This window comes from Phyllobates terribilis, unplaced genomic scaffold (assembly GCF_046119375.1).
Source record: "Phyllobates terribilis strain yellow unplaced genomic scaffold, ASM4611937v1 Scaffold_12__6_contigs__length_324123572, whole genome shotgun sequence".
NCBI classification, from domain to species: Eukaryota; Metazoa; Chordata; class Amphibia; order Anura; family Dendrobatidae; genus Phyllobates; species Phyllobates terribilis.
The window spans coordinates 311,026,697-311,050,058 of NW_027362772.1; the positions used below are offsets into that span (position 1 = coordinate 311,026,697).

Below are 23,362 nucleotides of genomic sequence, written 5' to 3' on the forward strand. Positions count from 1 at the left end.
TACAGTTCTATCACAGAGGCCCCTATACAGCTCTATCACAGGGGCCCCTATACAGATCTATCACAGAGGCCCCTTTACAGCTATATCACAGGGGCCCCTATACAGTTCTATCACAGAGCCCCCTATACAGCTGTATCACAGAGGCCCCTATACAGATCTATCACAGAGGCCCCTATACAGATCTATCACAGAGGCCCCTATACATCTCTTTCACAGGGGCCCCTATACAGCTGTATCACAGAGGCCCCTATACAGCTGTATCACAGAGGCCCCCAAACAGCTCTATCACAGGGGCCCCTATACAGCTCTATCACAGATGCCCCTATACAGCTCTATCACAGGGGCCCCTATAAATCTCTATCACAGAGGCCCCTATACAGCTCTATCACAGGGGCCCCTATACAGCTCTATCACAGGGGCCCCTACACAGTTCTATCACAGACACCCCTATACAGCTCTATCACAGAGGCCCCTACACAGCTCTATCACAGGGGCCCCTATACAGCTCTATCACAGAGGCCCCTACACAGCTCTATCACAGGGGCCCCTATACAGCTCTATCACAGAGGCCCCTACACAGCTCTATCACAGGGGCCCCTATACAGCTCTATCACAGGGGCCCCTATACAGCTCTATCACAGAGGCCCCTTTACAGCTATATCACAGGGGCCCCTATACAGATCTATCACAGAGGCCCCTTTACAGCTATATCACAGGGGCCCCTATACAGCTCTATCACAGGGGCCCCTATGCAGCTCTATCACAGGGGCCCCTATACAGTTCTATCACAGAGGCCCCTATACAGCTCTATCACAGGGGCCCCTATACAGTTCTATCACAGAGGCCCCTATACAGCTCTATCACAGGGACCCCTATACAGCTCTATCACAGGGGCCCCTATACAGTTTTATCACAGGGGCCCCTATACAGTTCTATCACAGGGGCCCCTATACAGCTCTATCACAGAGGCCCCTATACAGCTCTATCACAGAGGCCCCTATACAGTTCCATCACAGAGGCCCCTATACAGCTATATCACAGGGGCCCCTATACAGCTCTATCACAGAGGCCCCTATACAGTTTTATCACAGAGGCCCCTATACAGCTCTATCACAGGGGCCCCTATACAGCTCTATCACAGGGGTCCTTACACAGCTCTATCACAGAGGCCCCTATACAGCTCTATCACAGGGGCCCCTATACAGTTCTATCACAGGGGCCCCTATACAGCTCTATCACAGAGGCCCCTATACAGCTCTATCACAGGGGCCCCTATACAGCTCTATCACAGGGGCCCCTATACAGCTCTATCACAGGGGCCCCTATACAGCTCTGTCACAGAGGCCCCTATACAGTGCTATCACAGAGGCCCCTATACAGTTCTATCACAGAGGCCCCTATTCAGCTCTATCACAGGGGCCCCTATACAGCTCTATCACAGAGGCCCCTATACAGCTCTATCACAGGGGCCCCTATACAGTTCTATCACAGAGGCCCCTATACAGCTCTATCACAGGGGCCCCTATACAGCTGTATCACAGAGGCCCCTATACAGTTCCATCACAGAGGCCCCTATACAGTTCTATCACAGACGCCCCTATACAGCTCTATCACAGGGGCCCCTATACAGTTCTATCACAGAGGCCTCTATACAGCTCTATGACAGGGGCCCCTATACAGCTCTATCACAGGGGCCCCTATACAGCTCTATCAGAGGCCCCCAAACAGCTCTTTCACAGGGGCCCCTATACAGCTGTATCACCGAGGCCCCTATACAGCTCTATCACAGGGGCCCCTATACAGCTCTATCAAAGAGGCCCCCAAACAGCTCTATCACAGGGGCCCCTATACAGCTGTATCAAAGAGGCCCCTATACAGCTCTATCACAGGGCCCCCTATACAGATCTATCACAGAGGCCCCTTTACAGCTATATCACAGGGGCCCCTATACAGCTCTATCACAGGGGCCCCTATGCAGCTCTATCACAGGGGCCCCTATACAGCTCTATCACAGGGGCCCCTATGCAGCTCAATCACAGGGGCTCCAATACAGCTCTATCACAGGGGCCCCTATACAGCTCTATCACAGAGCCCCCTATACAGCTCTATCACAGAGGCCCCTATACAGCTCTATGACAGAGGCCCCCAAACAGCTCTATCACAGGGGCCCCTATACAGATCTATCACAGAGGCCCCTATACAGATCTATCACAGAGGCCCCTATACATCTCTATCACAGGGGCCCCTATACAGCTCTATCAGAGGCCCCCAAACAGCTCTATCACAGGGGCCCCTATACAACTCTATCACAGAGGCCCCTATACAGCTCTATCACAGGGGCCCCTATACAGTTCTATCACAGAGGCCCCTATACAGCTCTATCACAGGGGCCCCTATACAGCTCTATCACAGAGGCCCCTATACAGTTCTATCACAGAGGCCCCTATACAGCTCTATCACAGGGGCCCCTATACAGATCTATCACAGAGGCCCCTTTACAGCTATATCACAGGGGCCCCTATACAGCTCTATCACAGGGGCCCCTATGCAGCTCTATCACAGGGGCCCCTATACAGCTTTATCACAGGGGCCCCTATGCAGCTCTATCACAGGGGCTCCAATACAGCTCTATCACAGGGGACCCTATACAGCTCTATCACAGGGGCCCCTATACAGTTCTATCACAGAGCCCCCTATACAGCTCTATCACAGAGGCCCCTATACAGCTCTATCACAGAGGCCCCCAAACAGCTCTATCACAGGGGCCCCTCTACAGCTGTATCACAGAGGCCCCTATACAGATCTATCACAGAGGCCCCTATACAGCTCTATCACAGGGGCCCCTATACAGATCTATCACAGGGGCCCCTCTACAGCTGTATCACAGAGGCCCCTATACAGCTCAATCACAGAGGCTCCTATACAGCTCTATCACAGGGGCCCCTATACATCTCTATCACAGAGGCCCCTATACAGATCTATCACAGAGGCCCCTATACAGCTCTATCACAGGGGCCCCTATACAGTTCTATCACAGGGGCCCCTATACAGCTATATCACAAGGGCCCCTATACAGTTCTATCACAGAGGCCCCTATACAGCTCTATCACAGGGGCCCCTATACAGCTCTATCACAGGGGCCCCTATACATTTCTATCACAGGGGCCCCTACACAGTTCTATCACAGAGACCCCTATACGGCTCTATCACAGAGGCTCCTATACAGCTCTATCACAGGGGCCCCTATACAGCTCTATCTCAGAGGCCCCTACACAGCTCTATCACAGGGGCCCCTATACAGCTCTATCACAGGGGCCCCTATACAGCTCTATCACAGGGGCCCCTATACAGCTCTATCACAGAGGCTCCTATACAGCTCTATCACAGGGGACCCTATACAGCTCTATCACAGGGGCCGCTATACAGCTCTATCACAGGGGCCCCTATACAGTTCTGTCACAGGGGCCCCTATACAGCTCTATCACAGAGGCTCCTATACAGCTCTATCACAGGGGCCCCTATACAGCTCTATCACAGAGGCCCCTATACAGCTCTATCACAGGGGCCCCTATACAGCTCTATCACAGAGGCCCCTATACAGCTCTATCACAGGGGCCCCTGCACAGTTCTATCACAGGGGCCCCTATACAGCTCTATCACAGAGGCTCCTATACAGCTCTATCACAGGGGCCCCTGCACAGTTCTATCACAGGGGCCCCTGTACAGCTCTATCACGCCATGACTGACGCTGTGTATTTCTGGACCATGGCGGTGGTACCGGAAGGCGCAGAGCGGCACTGGGGGTCCCATCCCCCCGCACAGAGCCGCCGTCAGGTGCTCGGGTCCCACCTGATCCTTAGTTTCTTTCTCTTCGTAGATGAGAATCTCACTCATAAAATCAATTCTGAGGAGTAAAACGTCAGTAATGGGATAATTCTGCGCGTCCCCCTCCTCCCGGGGAGAATGGAGGAGCCGCCGGTGTTATCGCTGCCGACTGCAGGCTGTGCACTCTGTCAAGAGGGATCCTGTCCTGATGAATGACAAGGTGGAAGACTAGGCCGCGGTTCCCATGGTAACAGACAGCCGGGCCGCCGTATCCGCCATGTATCCGCCATGTATCCACCATGTATCCATCATGTATCTACCATGTATCTACCATGTATCCACCATGTATCTACAATGTATCCACCATGTATCCGTCATGTATCCGCCATGTATCCGCCATGTATCCACCATGTATCTACAATGTATCCACCATGTATCCATCATGTATCCATCATGTATCCACCATGTATCTACCATGTATCCACCATGTATCTACAATGTACCCACCATGTATCTACAATGTATCCACCATGTATCCGCCATGTATCCGTCATGTATCTACAATGTATCCACCATGTATCCGCCATGTATCCGCCATGTATCCACCATGTATCTACAATGTATCCGCCATGTATCCGCCATGTATCCACCATGTATCTACAATGTATCCGCCATGTATCCGCCATGTATCCGCCATGTATCCGCCATGTATCTACCATGTATCCATCATGTATCCATCATGTATCCGCCATGTATCCGCCATGTATCCACCATGTATCCACCATGTATCCGCCATGTATCCACCATGTATCTACAATGTATCCACCATGTATCCGCCATGTATCCACCATGTATCCACCATGTATCCCCCATGTATCCGCCATGTATCTACAATGTATTCGCCATGTATCCACCATGTATCCGCCATGTATCCGCCATGTATCCGCCATGTATCCATCATGTATCTACAATGTATTCACCATGTATCCGCCATGTATCCATCATGTATCTACAATGTATCCATCATGTATCTACCATGTATCCGCCATGTATCCGCCATGTATCCACCATGTATCCATCATGTATCCACCATGTATCCACCATGTATCCACCATGTATCTACAATTTATCCATCATGTATCGATCATGTATCCACCATGTATCCACCATGTATCCATCATGTATCCACCATGTATCCGCCATGTATCCACCATTTATCCATCATGTATCCACCATGTATCCACCATGTATCCATCATGTATCTACAATGTATCCATCATGTATCCACCATGTATCCGCCATGTATCAACCATGTATCCACTATGTATCCACTATGTATCTACCATGTATCCATCATGTATCCACCATGTATCCACCATGTATCCATCATGTATCCACCATGTATCTACAATGTATCCACCATGTATCCACCATGTATCCACCATGTATCCGCCATGTATCCACCATGTATCTACAATGTATCCATCATGTATCCACCATGTATCCACCATGTATCCATCATGTATCCACCATGTATCCACCATGTATCCGCCATGTATCCGCCATGTATCCGCCATGTATCCACCATGTATCCATCATGTATCTACAATGTATCCACCATGTATCCACCATGTATCCATCATGTATCTACAATGTATCCACCATGTATCCACCATGTATCTACAATGTATCCACCATGTATCCACCATGTATCCACCATGTATCTACAATGTATCCACAATGTATCCACCATGTATCTACAATGTATCCACCATGTATCCACCATGTATCTACAATGTATCCACCATGTATCTACAATGTATCTACAATGTATCCACCATGTATCCACCATGTATCTACAATGTATCCACCATGTATCTACAATGTATCTACAATGTATCTACCATGTATCCACCATGTATCCATCATGTATCCACCATGTATCCACCATGTATCCATCATGTATCCATCATGTATCCACCATGTATCCACCATTTATCCACCATGTATCCATCATGTATCTACCATGTATTCACCATGTATCCACAATGTATCCACCATGTATCCACCATGTATCCACCATGTATCCACAATGTATCCACCATGTATCCATCATGTATCTACAATGTATCCACCATGTATCCACCATGTATCCACCATGTATCCATCATGTATCTACAATGTATCTACAATGTATCTACCATGTATCCACCATGTATCCATCATGTATCCACCATGTATCCGCAATGTATCCACCATGTATCCGCAATGTATCCGCAATGTATCTACAATGCATCCACCATGTATCCACCATGTATCCACCATGTATCCACAATGTATCCACAATGTATCCACAATGTATCCACCATGTATCTACAATGTATCCACCATGTATCTACAATGCATCCATCATGTATCCACAATGTATCCACCATGTATCCACCATGTATCCATCGTGTATCCACCGTGTATCCACCGTGTATCCATCATGTATCCACCGTGTATCCACCATGTATCCATCATATATCCACCATGTATCCACAATGTATCCACCATGTATCCACCATGTATCCATCATGTATCCACCATGTATCCACCATGTATCCATCATGTATCCATCATGTATCCACCATGTATCCACCATTTATCCACCATGTATCCATCATGTATCTACCATGTATTCACCATGTATCCACAATGTATCCACCATGTATCCATTATGTATCCACCATGTATCTACAATGTATCCACCATGAATCCACCATATATCCGCAATGTATCCACAATGTATCCATCATGTATCTACCATGTATTCACCATGTATTCACCATGTATCCACAATGTATCCACAATGTATCCATCATATATCTACCATGTATCCGTAATGTATCCACAATGTATCCACCATGTATCTACAATGTATCCACAATGTATCCATCATGTATCCACCATGTATCTACAATGTATCCATCATGTATCCACCATGTATCCACCATGTATCTACAATGTATCCACCATGTATCTACAATGTATCCATCATGTATCCACCATGTATCTACAATGTATCCATCATGTATCCACCATGTATCCACCATGTATCCATCATGTATCCACCATGTATCCACCATGTATCTACAATGTATCCACCATGTATCTACAATGTATCCATCATGTATCCACCATGTATCTGCAATGTATCCACAATGTATTCATCATGTATCTACAATGCATCCATCATGTATCCACCATGTATCCACCATGTATCTACAATGTATCCAACATGTATCCGCAATGTATCCACCATGTATCCACGATGTATCCACCATGTATCCGCAATGTATCCGCAATGTATCCATCATGTATCCAACATGTATCCACCATGTATCTACAATATATCCACCATGTATCCACCATGTATCTACAATATATCCAACATGTATCCACCATGTATCCACAATGTATCCGCCATGTATCCACCATGTATCTACAATGTATCCACCATGTATCCACCATGTATCTACAATGTATCCACCATGTATCTGCAATGTATCCACAATGTATCCATCATGTATCTACCATGTATCCACAATGTATCCACAATGTATCCATCATGTATCCACAATGTATCCACCATGTATCTACAATGTATCCACAATGTATCCATCATGTATCCATCATGTATCCACCATGTATCTACAATGTATCCACCATGTATCCACAATGTATCCATCAAGTATCCACCATGTATCTACAATGTATCCATCATGTATCCACCATGTATCCATCATGTATCCACCATGTATCTACAGTGCATCCATCATGTATCTACAATGTATCCATCATGTATCCACCATGTATCTACAATGTATCCACCAAGTATCCGCCATGTATCCACCATGTATCTACAATGCATCCATCATGTAACCACCATGTATCCATCATGTATCTACAATGTATCCACCATGTATCTACAATGTATCCACCATGTATCCACCATGTATCTACAATGTATCCACCATGTATCCACCATGTATCCACAATGTATCCACCATGTATCCACCATGTATCCACAATATATCCACCATGTATCTGCAATGTATTCGCAATGTATCTACAATGCATCCACCATGTATCCACAATGTATCCACCATGTATCCACAATGTATCCACAATGTATCCACCATGTATCTACAATGTATCCACCATGTATCCACCATGTATCCACCATGTATCTACAATGTATCCACCATGTATCTACAATGTATCCACCATGTATCCACCATGTATCCACCATGTATCTACAATGTATCCACCATGTATCCACAATGTATCCACCATGTATCCATCATGTATCCATCATGTATCCACCATGTATCTACAATGTATCCACCATGTATCCACCATGTATCCATCATGTATCCACCATGTATCTACAATGCATCCACCATGTATCCACCATGTATCCACCATGTATCCATCATGTATCCATCATGTATCCACCATGTATCCACCATGTATCCACAATGTATCCACCATGTATCCACCATGTATCTACAATGCATCCATCATGTATCCACAATGTATCCACCATGTATCCATCGTGTATCCACCATGTATCCACCGTGTATCCATCATGTATCCACCGTGTATCCACCATGTATCCATCATATATCCACCATGTATCCACCATGTATCCATCATGTATCCACCATGTATCCACCATGTATCCACAATGTATCCACCATTTATCCACCATGTATCCATCATGTATCCATCATGTATCTACCATGTATTCACCATGTATCCACATGTATCCACCATGTATCCATTATGTATCCACCATGTATCTACAATGTATCCACCATGAATCCACCATATATCCGCAATGTATCCACAATGTATCCATCATGTATCTACCATGTATTCACCATGTATTCACCATGTATCCACAATGTATCCATCATGTATCTACCATGTATTCGTAATGTATCCACAATGTATCCACCATGTATCTACAATGTATCCATCATGTATCCACCATGTATCTACAATTTATCCATCATGTATCCACCATGTATCCACCATGTATCTACAATGTATCCACCATGTATCTACAATGTATCCATCATGTATCCACCATGTATCCACCATGTATCCATCATGTATCCACCATGTATCCACCATGTATCTACAATGTATCCACCATGTATCTACAATGTATCCATCATGTATCCACCATGTATCCGCAATGTATCCACAATGTATCCATCATGTATCTACAATGCATCCATCATGTATCCACCATGTATCCACCATGTATCTACAATGTATCCAACATGTATCCGCAATGTATCCACCATGTATCCACGATGTATCCACCATGTATCCGCAATGTATCCGCAATGTATCCATCATGTATCCACCATGTATCCACCATGTATCTACAATATATCCACCATGTATCCACCATGTATCTACAATATATCCAACATGTATCCACCATGTATCCACAATGTATCCGCCATGTATCCACCATGTATCTACAATGTATCCACCATGTATCCACCATGTATCTACAATGTATCCATCATGTATCTGCAATGTATCCACAATGTATCCATCATGTATCTACCATGTATCCACAATGTATCCACAATGTATCCATCATGTATCCACCATGTATCCACAATGCATCCACCATGTATCTACAATGTATCCACAATGTATCCATCATGTATCCATCATGTATCCACCATGTATCCACCATGTATCTACAATATATCCAACATGTATCCACCATGTATCCACAATGTATCCGCCATGTATCCACCATGTATCTACAATGTATCCACCATGTATCCACCATGTATCTACAATGTATCCATCATGTATCTGCAATGTATCCACAATGTATCCATCATGTATCTACCATGTATCCACAATGTATCCACAATGTATCCATCATGTATCCACCATGTATCCACAATGCATCCACCATGTATCTACAATGTATCCACAATGTATCCATCATGTATCCATCATGTATCCACCATGTATCCACCATGTATCTACAATGTATCCACCATGTATCCACAATGTATCCATCAAGTATCCACCATGTATCTACAATGTATCCATCATGTATCCACCATGTATCTACAGTGCATCCATCATGTATCTACAATGTATCCATCATGTATCCACCATGTATCTACAATGTATCCACCAAGTATCCGCCATGTATCTACAATGTATCCATCATGTAACCACCATGTATCCATCATGTATCTACAATGTATCCACCATGTATCTACAATGTATCCACCATGTATCCACCATGTATCTACAATGTATCCACCATGTATCCACCATGTATCCACAATGTATCCACCATGTATCCACCATGTATCCACCATGTATCCACCATGTATCCACAATGTATCCACCATGTATACACAATGTATCCACCATGTATCTACAATGTATCCACCATGTATCCACCATGTATCCATCATGTATCCACCATGTATCCATCATGTATCCACCATGTATCTACAATGTATCCACCATGTATCCACAATGTATCCACCATGTATCCATCATGTATCCACCATGTATCCGCAATGTATCCACCATGTATCTGCAATGTATCCGCAATGTATCTACAATGCATCCACCATGTATCCACAATGTATCCACCATGTATCCACCATGTATCCACCATGTATCTACAATGTATCCACCATGTATCCACCATGTATCTACAATGTATCCACCATGTATCCACAATGTATCCACCATGTATCCATCATGTATCCACCATGTATCTACAATGTATCCACCATGTATCCACCATGTATCCATCATGTATCCACCATGTATCTACAATGCATCCATCATGTATCCACCATGTATCCACCATGTATCCATCATGTATCCATCATGTATCCACCATGTATCCACCATGTATCCACAATGTATCCACCATGTATCCACCATGTATCCACCATGTATCTACAATGCATCCATCATGTATCCACAATGTATCCACCATGTATCCACCATGTATCCATCATGTATCCATCGTGTATCCACCATGTATCCATCATGTATCCACCGTGTATCCACCATGTATCCACCATGTATCCATCATGTATCCACCATGTATCCACCATGTATCCACCATTTATCCACCATGTATCCATCATGTATCTACCATGTATTCACCATGTATCCACAATGTATCCACCATGTATCCACCATGTATCCATTATGTATCCACCATGTATCTACAATGTATCCACCATGAATCCACCATATATGCGCAATGTATCCACAATGTATCCATCATGTATCTACCATGTATTCACCATGTATTCACCATGTATCCACAATGTATCCACAATGTATCCATCATGTATCTACCATGTATCCGTAATGTATCCACAATGTATCCACCATGTATTCACCATGTATCTACAATGTATTCATCATGTATCCACCATGTATCCACCATGTATCTACAATGTATCCACCATGTATCTACAATGTATCCATCATGTATCCACCATGTATCCACCATGTATCCACCATGTATCTACAATGTATCTACAATGTATCCACCATGTATCTACAATGTATCCATCATGTATCCACCATGTATCCGCAATGTATCCACAATGTATCCATCATGTATCTACAATGCATCCATCATGTATCCACCATGTATCCACCATGTATCTACAATGTATCCACCATGTATCCGCAATGTATCCACCATGTATCCACGATGTATCCACCATGTATCCATCATGTATCCACCATGTATCTACAATATATCCACCATGTATCCACCATGTATCTACAATATATCCAACATGTATCCACCATGTATCCACAATGTATCCGCCATGTATGCACCATGTATCTACAATGTATCCACCATGTATCTACAATGTATCCACCATGTATCCGCAATGTATCCACAATGTATCCATCATGTATCTACCATGTATCCACAATGTATCCACAATGTATCCATCATGTATCCACCATGTATCCACAATGTATCCACCATGTATCTACAATGTATCTACAATGTATCTACAATGTATCCACCATGTATCCATCATGTATCCATCATGTATCCACCATGTATCCACAATGTATCCATCAAGTATCCACCATGTATCTACAATGTATCCATCATGTATCCACCATGTATCCATCATGTATCCACCATGTATCTACAGTGCATCCATCATGTATCTACAATGTATCCATCATGTATCCACCATGTATCTACAATGTATCCACCATGTATCCGCCATGTATCCACCATGTATCTACAATGTATCCATCATGTAACCACCATGTATCCGCCATGTATCCATCATGTAACCACCATGTATCTACAATATATCCACTTTTTTTTTATCAAAAATAGTTCACTAAGTACCCTATATTTAATATGCAACTTTGCTTTACATTTATATATAATAATGGTAGGGTATGAGATATATTTTTTGTCTTTTGTATGTTTTGCTTCTTTTTGCTAGTGTGAACATGCTCCTATTTCTTGCATGTCTACCATCTTAGACCTCAGTTCACATTGCTTGGTAATATATCCACCATGTATCCACCATGTAACCACAATGTATCCGCCATGTATCCACCATGTATTCACCATGTATCTACAATGTATCCACCATGTATCCGCAATGTATCCATCATGTATCCATCATGTATCTACCATGTATCCACAATGTATCCACAATGTATCCATCATGTATCCACCATGTATCTACCATGCATCTACCATGCATCTACCATGCATCTGCCATGCATCTGCCATGTATCTGCCATGTATCTGCCATGTATCTGCCATGTATCTGCCATGTATCTGCCATGTATCTGCCATGTATCCGCCATGTATCCACATAGGATCGGTTACTCTTTATCACACAGGAGCTGCCTCTGCATCACTATAGTGCTCAGATACATTGTAACGCAGCTGCTACAGTGAGGTCACAAGATACCAGCCAGAAATACCCTGTACAGAAACAAACCTACATAAGCCAACAGCTTTCTCCACTGACCGTCCCATACACCGGCAGCTCGGACCAGTGTTCATGAGTTCCCAGTGGGGAGATTAGAAAGATTCCTCTGTCCTCCTCCAGACTATGTCCCCACTTCTCTCCAATCTCCCCTGTTCTTCTGCAGACACCTCTGGCCTCCTCCAGACTTCTTACTTCCTCCAGACTCCTCTGTCCTCCTGCTCCAGACTCCTCTGTCCTCCCCTCCCAACTCCACGGTCCTCCTCCTCCAGACTCCTCTGTCCTCCTCCTCCAGACTCATCTATCTTCCCTACTCCATTTTCCTCTGTCCTCCTCCATATATCTCTCTTCCTGCAGACTCCTCTGTCCTCCTCCTCTTCCAGACTTCTCTCTCCTCCTCCAAACACCTCTGTCCTCCCTCATCCTCTAGACTCCTCTGTCCTTCCTCATTCTCTGTTCTCTTCTGTCCTCCTCCTCCAGACTCCTCCCTCCTCTCATCCTCTAGTTTCCTCCGTCCTCCACCTCCTTCAGACTCCTCTCTTTCCTCCTCTTCCAGACTCCTCTGTTCTTACTCCTCCTCCAGACTCCTCTGTCCCCCTCCTCCAGACATCTCTGTCCTTTTCCTCCAGACTCTGTGCTCCTCTAGATTAGTTGGTTCTCCGGATCAAGTCCCCTCTGGCCTCCCCACTCCTTCAGACTCCTCTTTCCTCCCTCCTCTAGACTCCTCTGTCCTCCTTCTCCAGACTCCTCTGTTCTCCTTCTCCTGCAGACTCCTTTGTCCCTTTGTCCTTCTCCAGACTGCTCTGTCCTCTAGACTCCTCCATCCTCCTCTATCCTTGCTTTTCTAGACTCCTCTATCCGCCTCCTCTAGACTCCTCTGTCCTCTCCTTTTATCCTCCGCTGTCTGTTCTCATAACCAGAAAGATCAGACATGCTGAATTTCAGTCAGCCTGATCCTTATTTCTCCATGTCACATGTGATCGACGTGTGTTTGGCCTCCTGTAGCTTCTATGCACATTTTGACCATGTTCATATATATGGAGCTAAGCCCCCCAGGACGACATTGCTGCACATCGAGAAGACGCCATTGCCCCCCCCCCCCCCCTGCGGTTCTTCTTTATTCCGTCTGTACACATGGGTGACTTGTGCTACCCCCACTCTCCGGGATGGCCCCTTTACATAGCTGGTTACTTTACCTTTAAGTAGGGGCCCCCATGTCTATCGGCCCCTGTGCAGCTGCACACTTGGTAAGTCCTCCCCTAATAATGACTACATATATTATTGCAATCATGTAGCACCAACTTATTCTGTAGCGCTGTACAGAGGATACATTGTTTCCATCTCTCCAGAGCTGACAATCTAATCCTGCTCCATGCAGACACCACAGTCATAAGAGCCGAAGGAAGAGGTCGCAGCCGGCTCCTGATATCCTCCATATAATGTACAGGCAGCTATTATAAGCTGCAGATATTGCGGCAGTCGTGGGGCCGCGGCAGGGAGCTGATAACGGAAACGTGCGCGGTTTTCTCTAATAATACCGGCTGTGTTGTCATGTCAACCATCGCACTGGACACAGACCCTGAATTCATTACAGCAAAGTGTGGGGGAGGGGAGGACGGAGATGTTCGTAATAACACCTCTTATTACAGCTCCCCGGGATCTCAGGGAGCATCAGAAGGAAAACATCACCGGCATGCGGTCCACGCCGCCCTCGGTCCACGCCGCTCTCGGTCCACGCCGCTCTCGGTCCACGCCGCCCTCGGTCCACGCCGCCCTCGGTACACGCCGCCCACGGTCCACGCCGCCCTCGGTCCACGCCGTCCTCGGTACACGCCGCCCACGGTCCACGCCGCCCTCGATCCACGCCGCCCACGGTCCACGCCGCCCTCGGTACACGTCGCCCTCGGTCCACGTCGCCCTCGGTCCACGTCTCCCTCGGTCCACGCCGCCATCGGTCCACGCCACCCTCGGTCCTCGCCACCCTCGGTACACGTCTCCCTCGGTCCACACCTCCCTCGGTACACGCCGCTCTCGGTACACGCCGCCCACGGTCCACGTCGCCCTCGGTACACGCCGCCCTCGGTACACGCCGCCCACGGTCCACGTCGCCCTCGGTACACGTCGCCCTCGGTACACGTCTCCCTCGGTCCACGCCGCCCTCGGTCCACGCCACCCTCGGTCCACGTCTCCCTCGGTCCTCGCCACCCTCGGTCCACGTCTCCCTCGGTCCTCGCCACCCTCGGTACACGCCGCCCTCGGTACACGCCTCCCTCGGTACACGCCGCCCTCGGTCCACGCCACCCTCGGTCCACGTCACCCTCGGTCCTCGCCACCCTCGGTCCACGTCTCCCTCGGTCCACGCCTCCCTCGGTACACGCCGCCCTCGGTACACGCCTCCCTCGGTACACGCCGCCCTCGGTACACGTCGCCCTCGGTACACGTCTCCCTCGGTACACGCCACCCTCCGTACACGTCTCCCTCGGTACACGCCACCCTCGGTCCACGTCTCCCTCGGTACACGCCGCCCTCGGTACACGTCTCCCTCGGTCCACGCCGCCCTCGGTCCACACCTCCCTCGGTACACGCCGCCCTCGGTACACATCTCCCTTGGTACACGCCGCCCTCGGTACACGTCTCCCTCGGTACACGCCACCCTCCGTACACGTCTCCCTCGGTACACGCCACCCTCGGTCCACGTCTCCCTCGGTACACGCCGCCCTCGGTCCACGTCTCCCTCGGTCCACGCCGCCCTCGGTCCACACCTCCCTCGGTACACGCCGCCCTCGGTACACATCTCCCTCGGTACACGCCACCCTCGGAACACGTCTCCCTCGGTACACGCCACCCTCGGTACACGTCTCCCTCGGTACACGCCGCTCTCGTTACACGTCTCCTTCGGTCAACGCCGCCCTCGGTACACGTCTCCCTCGGTACACGCCGCCCTCGGTACACGTCTCCTTCGGTACACGCCACCCTCGGTACACGTCTCCCTCGGTACACGCCTCCCTCGGTACACGCCGCCCTCGGTACACGTCTCCCTCGGTACACGTCGCCCTCGGTACACATCTCCCTCGGTACACGCCGCCCTCGGTACACGTCTCCCTCGGTACACGTCTCCCTCGGTACACGTCTCCCTCGGTACACGCCACCCTCGGTACACGCCTCCCTCGGTACACGCCGCCCTCGGTACACGTCTCCCTCGGTACACGCCGCCCTCGGTACACGCCGCCCTCGGTACACGCCTCCCTCGGTACACGTCGCCCTCGGTACACGCCTCCCTCGGTACACGTCTCCCTCGGTACACGTCTCCCTCGGTACACGCCACCCTCGGTACACGTCTCCCTCGGTACACGTCTCCCTCGGTACACGCCACCCTCGGTACACGCCTCCCTCGGTACACGTCTCCCTCGGTACACGCCGCCCTCGGTACACGTCTCCCTCGGTACACGTCTCCCTCGGTACACGCCACCCTCGGTACACGTCTCCCTCGGTACACGTCTCCCTCGGTACACGTCTCCCTCGGTACACGCCACCCTCGGTACACGTCTCCCTCGGTACACGCCTCCCTCGGTACACGTCTCCCTCGGTACACGTCTCCCTCGGTACACGCCTCCCTCGGTACACGCTGCCCTCGGTACACGCCACCCTCGGTCCACGTCTCCCTCGGTCCACGTCTCCCTCGGTCCACGCCGCCCTCGGTACACGTCTCCCTCGGTTCACGTCTTTCTCGGTCCACGTCTCCCTCGGTCCACGTCTCCCTCGGTCCACGCCGCCCTCGGTACACGTCTCCCTCGGTCCACGTCTTTCTCGGTCCACGCCGCCCTCGGTACACGTCGCCTTGGGTAGTATCCACACTATCTGGGCAGAATCCACCAGTTCTGTGACGTCACTGGATGGATATCACCTGCAGTTCCCAAATGTGCGTATATAACACTGAGCTGACATTATATAAGGTCACAGGAGACCGGAAACTTGCAAGTGATCATTGGAATATTTTGTGTGATGTAATAACCCCCCCAGGCGCATTTACTGAAACCTCCATCTAAGAATATAACTTAACCTTATCCCAAACCCTAACCCTAGTCTTATCCACAGCCTTATCCTTAACCCTATCCCTAACTCTATCCGTAGCCTTATCCCTAATCCTATCTATAGCTTTTTCCCTAACCCTGTCCCTAGCTTTATCCCTAACCCTATCCAGAGCTGTATCCCTAACCCTATCCACAGCCATATCCCTAACCCTATCCACAGCCTTATTCCTAACCCTATCCACAGACTTATCCCTATACCTAGCTTTATGCCTAACTCTATCCTCAGCACTATCCTTAACCCTATCCAAAGCCTTATCTCTAACCCTATCCTTAACCTTATCCACAACTTTATCCCCAATCCTATCCACAGCCTTATCCCTAATTCAAGCCTTATCCCTTACACTATCCAGAACCTTATCCCTAACACTATCCTTAGCCTTATGCCTAATCCTATCTATAGCTTTTTCCCTAACCCTGTCCCTAGCTTTATCCCTAACCCTATCCAGAGCTGTATCCCTAACCCTATCCACAGCCATATCCCTAACCCTATCCACAGCCTTATTCCTAACCCTATCCACAGACTTATCCCTATACCTAGCTTTATGCCTAACTCTATCCTCAGCACTATCCTTAACCCTATCCAAAGCCTTATCTCTAACCCTATCCTTAACCTTATCCACAACTTTATCCCCAATCCTATCCACAGCCTTATCCCTAATTCAAGCCTTATCCCTTACACTATCCAGAACCTTATCCCTAACACTATCCTTAGCCTTATGCCTAATCCTATCTATAGCTTTATCCCTAACCCAAGCTTTATCCCTAACCCTATCCACAGTCATATCCCTAACCCTATCCACAGTCTTATTCCTAACCCTATCTGCAGACTTATCCCCATACCTAACTTTATCCTTAACTCTATCCACTGCACTATCCTTAACCCTATCCAAAGCCTTATCTGTAGCCCTATCCTTAACCTTATTCACAGCCTTATCCCTAACCCTATCCACAGCCTTATCCCTAACCCTATTCATAGCCTTATCCCTAACCCTATCCACAGCCTTATCCCTAACCCTATTCACAGCCTTATCCCTAACCCTATCCACAGCCTTATCCCTAACCCTATTCATAGCCTTATCCCTAACCCTATCCACAGCCTTATCTGTAACCCTATTCACAGCCTTATCCCTAACCCTATCCATAGCCTTATCCCTAACCCTATTCATAGCCTTATCCCTAACCCTATCCCTAGCTTTCATCTGGTAATAAATTTAGTTATCTAATTGATTTTTACGAGCGGTATATAGATGACATAATCACTATATGGAAAGGACCAGACAGTGAAATTAATCATTTAATATATTAATAATAATACATTTAATCTATCCTTTACATATAAATCATAATACACATAATAAGACGCCTAATAATAGCGGGACTATTACTTTTACTACCCAGTACTGTCCCCAATACCCGATTATTGTTGATATTATAAAAAAGTACTTACCTTTGCTAAATGACGATCCCAAGCTTACAGAAATCCTGAAAAAAAAAATGAAATTAGAAATGCAGCAAAGACGGCTCCTACTTTAGGAAATTTTCTTTCACCCAGCTTGTTTAATACACGTAAGCAAACTCCCTCAGCTACACGGCTTTCCCTGCCGGGATTTTATAAATGTGAACATCGCCCTTGTAAAGAATGTTTGCAAGCGGAAAATAAAAAAAAATGAAATTTAAATCTTTGGTTACAAACAGAGAATTTGCAATTAATACTTGCAGTTTTATTAATTGCAATACTACAGGTGTCATATACCTTGTAGAATGCACGCAGTGTGCGTTACAATATGACCCCTGAAGAAACGTATTCGTAGACATTTATCAGATACAATTAATCCCACAGCTGCAACATGTCAGCGGTATTTAAACATTTCTCCCATACGCACAGGGGAGATGTCAGTGCAATGAAGTTTTCAGGTATAGAGAAAGTTTTCAGACCAGTAAGAGGTGGGGATTTAAGGAGAAAGGTATTAAATAGAGAAACTTTTTGGATTTTTTAAGTTACATATTAGAGTACCGCAAGGTATGAATACCTGCCAGGATCTTATACTACAATATAATTAAAGGGATTCTTAATCTTCGCTGTAGATTTGTACTTCACATGGTAATTAATGTTTATGTTTTTGCTTGATTTTTAATCTCACTTTTTTTTCTCTCTCTGTCTATATCTATGGGCATTATGAGACCTTCTTGGAACCAATACACATAGAGTTAATTCTCAGGTGATATTCACTAATTTATTGACCTCATACCCTTGGAGCTTTTTGGATGTGTGCTTATTTAAGGAAACACCGAGGTCTCATTCACACACCATGAATAAGGCATCTCGATGAAACGCGTTGGTTTTTGTACCTTTGGATACTCCATGTGAACCGGTATATACAGATGTGAATATTTCTACAATAAAGATGGATTTTTAACTGTTCGTCATCGCTGGAAAACCCTTTTTTTTTCTTTTTGCATTTGTCTTCGCGTCCAAGGCTAGGACGACTCCTTGCGAGGCTTTACACCTGCTGGCAAACTTCAATGTGGTGAGCTGACATCCCTTCCCTACTCCCCTCCTTATATATCCCTAGCTTTATCCCTAACCCTATCCGCAGCCATATCCCTAACCCTATCTGCAGCCATATCCCTAACCCTATCCACAGCCATATCCCTAACCCTATCCACAGCCATATCCCTAACCCTATCTGCAGACTTATCCCAATAAGTAGCTTTAACCCTAACTCTATCCATAGCACTATCCTTAACCCTATCCAAAGCCTTGTATCTAACCCTATCTCTAACCCTATCCACAGCCTTATCTTTAACCTTATCCATAGCCTTATCCTTAACCCAATCTCTATCCACAGCCTTATCCCTTACCCTATCCACAGCCTTATCCCTAACCCTATCCACAGCCTTATCCCTAACCCTATCCACAGCCTTATCCCTAACCCTATCCACAGCCTTATCCCTAACCCTATCCACAGCCTTAACCCTATCCCTATCTTTATCCCTAACCTTATCCACAGCCGTATACCTAACCCTATCCATGGCATTTTCCCTAACCCTATCCATAGCGATATCCCTAACCCTATCCACAGCCATATCCCTAACCCTATCTGCAGACTTATCCCAATAAGTAGCTTTAACCCTAACTCTATCCACAGCACTATCCTTTACCCTATCCAAAACCTTGTATCTAACCCTATCCACAGCCTTATTCCTAATCCTAGCCTTATTCCTAACACTATCCATAGCCTTCTCCCTAACACTATCCCTAGCCTTATCCCTATCCACAGCCTTATCCCTAATCCTATCCACAGCCGTAACCCTATCCCTAGCTTTATACCTAACCCTAATCCTAGCTTTATCCCTAACCCTATCCACAGCCTTATCCCTAACCCTATCCACAGCCTTATCCCTAACCCTATCCACAGCCTTATCCCTAACCCTATCCACAGTCTTATCCCTAACCCTATCCACAGCCGTATCCCTAACCCTATCCACAGCCATATCCCTAACCCTATCTGCAGACTTATCCCTAACCCTATCCACAGCCTTATCCGTAACCCTATCCACAGCCTTATCCCTAACCCTATCCACAGCCTTATCCCTAACCCTATCCACAGCCGTATCCCTAACCCTATCCACAGTCTTATCCCTAACCCTATCCACAGCCGTATCCCTAACCCTATCCACAGCCGTATCCCTAACCCTATCCACAGCCATATCCCTAATCCTAGCCTTATTCCTAACACTATCCATAGCCTTCTCCCTAACACTATCCCTAGCCTTATCCCTATCCACAGCCTTATCCCTAATCCTATCCACAGCCGTAACCCTATCCCTAGCTTTATACCTAACCCTAATCCTAGCTTTATCCCTAACCCTATCCACAGCCTTATCCCTAACCCTATCCACAGCCTTATCCCTAACCCTATCCACAGCCTTATCCCTAACCCTATCCACAGTCTTATCCCTAATCCTATCCACAGCCGTATCCCTAACCCTATCCACAGCCATATCCCTAACCCTATCTGCAGACTTATCCCTAACCCTATCCACAGCCTTATCCGTAACCCTATCCACAGCCTTATCCCTAACCCTATCCACAGCCTTATCCCTAACCCTATCCACAGCCGTATCCCTAACCCTATCCACAGTCTTATCCCTAACCCTATCCACAGCCGTATCCCTAACCCTATCCACAGCCGTATCCCTAACCCTATCCACAGCCATATCCCTAATCCTAGCCTTATTCCTAACACTATCCATAGCCTTCTCCCTAACACTATCCCTAGCCTTATCCCTATCCACAGCCTTATCCCTAATCCTATCCACAGCCGTAACCCTATCCCTAGCTTTATACCTAACCCTAATCCTAGCTTTATCCCTAACCCTATCCACAGCCGTATCCCTAACCCTATCCACAGCCGTATCCCTAACCCTACCCACAGTCTTATCCCTAACTCTAGCCCTAAACATTTATTATAATGTTTGCGTTTTTCATTTTAGAATGGACAATGTGTTACACTTCGGACATGTCACTACCAGTTCTCTGTTTCTCCTTTCACAAAATGAGAAGTGAGAGAAGAGGCCGAAAACTGCAGAAGAGAAAAGTGTAGCACATGCGTATTGCACGTGATTCAGCTGTTTCGCTCAGCCTCTGTAATCTCTCTTGCTGTCTATGCAGAGTGCAGCAGTCGAGAGGAGGTTTTTTTCAACTGCTGCACTCTGCTCGGGCACTTTACTCGCATAGCTTACCCGCTATTGGGCAGGCACTTGCTGCGCCCATGTGCTGTGTATTTAATCGTATGTGATACTATGTACTGCGCCGATGTATCCAAGCCTGCTGTGTGTGGTACAGACTCATAGAACTACACTGGACTACAATCCCCAACATTCATACAGGTTTATTGAATATAAGAAAACCTCTTTATTGGGGTCCTTTTCCATCTCCGGCGTTCTCCTCGAGGTCGCCCCTCCGGGCATACTTGAATCATTTGCAGTGTTTCCTCTATGTCTTCTAAGTCTCAGAATATTCCACTCCTCTAAGTACGACTCAGCCCCAAAACCAACCTCAATATGAGTGTGAGTCAGGGTCAGAGAGAGTTTGATCTCGCTGACACGAGGCAGAGGGCCCCAGCCCTTTATGACGTGCCGCTATGAGACAGCCACAGGGAATAATGGCCCATTAGTCTTTATGGTTATATAGTTACAGCCTCAGCTTTCTCTGCTGTTCTGCATCTGTGTGTCAGTCTTCACTGAGTCTGGCATTCTGTTCATGACTCCGGTGGCTCAGGATGAACAAAGAAATGACAAGATGCTTCAAAAGTGGTGGGAACACTGTATCTGAGCCGACAGTGTCCTTCCTTCCAGGGTAGATAACAACATTTCTTCATCTGCAACTTCCAAAGCCAAAGATGTAGTGGGGAGAAGTCAGGAAGGGCGAGCGGAGGACGCAGCTTCTGAGTCATGGACCATTCATGGATGAATTCTGAACAAGACACAAGTGACTAGGTCAAAAGGTGCCTGTGGTCTCCAACCTGCAGCTCACAGGAAATGCTGAGGGTTGTAGTATCACACCTCTGAACATAGGACAGAGCAAGTATGGTGAGAAATGCCAGGAACAGGCCGCGGCTGCCCCCAGGGTGTACACTGCCACTGCCAGCAGCTGAGCATGACCGCCCTGTGATTGACAGCTCGTCTCCCCTTCAGCGCAGATACAGAGGTATATACGGACTTCTCGCCATAATTGTCTCCATGTCACAAAGTGAAAAATCGCTGCAGATCTGGAGCACAATGTGCATAAGAGCCATGGGATCTTCAATCTACCCCCGTGCAAGAGACTTTAGTAAAGCATCCTTAAAGGGAGTGTGTCAGCCCAAACCGGCAGTATACACTAAGCACATTGCCTTGTGGAGTATATCACTCATACAAAAATCCCACCCGTAGTGTCCTAATTGCTGCCTCCGTTCTGCAGAAACTGAAGATTAACTGAATATGTTAATTAGACTGATCTGTGCACCCTGGGCGTGGCCAAGAGGCTCAATGCACTGCTCCGCTCACTGGATTTGCATGCCCCGCCTTCCTCAATGGTGATTGACACTGACAACTTGTCTGGAGTGCACACTGTCTGCAGAGAGCGCTGTCAATCACCAGTGAGGGAGGCGAGGCATGCAAATCCAGTGGGTGGATGAGCCTCTTGGCCACACCCAGGGTCCATACATCATCCTAATTAACATATTTGAAAAAAACTTCAGTTTCTGCAGAACAGAGGCAGCAATTAGATCACTACAGGTGGGATTTCCATACAGTCAATATCCCCTACAAGGGGATGTGCTTAGTGTATATGATGCGCCCCCTGGGCCAGTGTTGTTGGGGATACCCGGAGCCGGATCAGATGGG

General features: G+C 47.1%; 1 long non-coding RNA gene across 1 annotated transcript in view; it reads right to left on the reverse strand.

The window, feature by feature from the left end:
* Nucleotides 1-23,362, reverse strand: part of LOC141171842 (uncharacterized) — a 168,167-nt gene that overhangs the window by 15,242 nt on the left and 129,563 nt on the right. Inside the window, exon 2 of the long non-coding RNA XR_012252381.1 lies at nucleotides 18,420-18,454. This is a non-coding gene — a long non-coding RNA (uncharacterized lncRNA). The remainder of the gene's footprint in view (nucleotides 1-18,419; nucleotides 18,455-23,362) is intronic.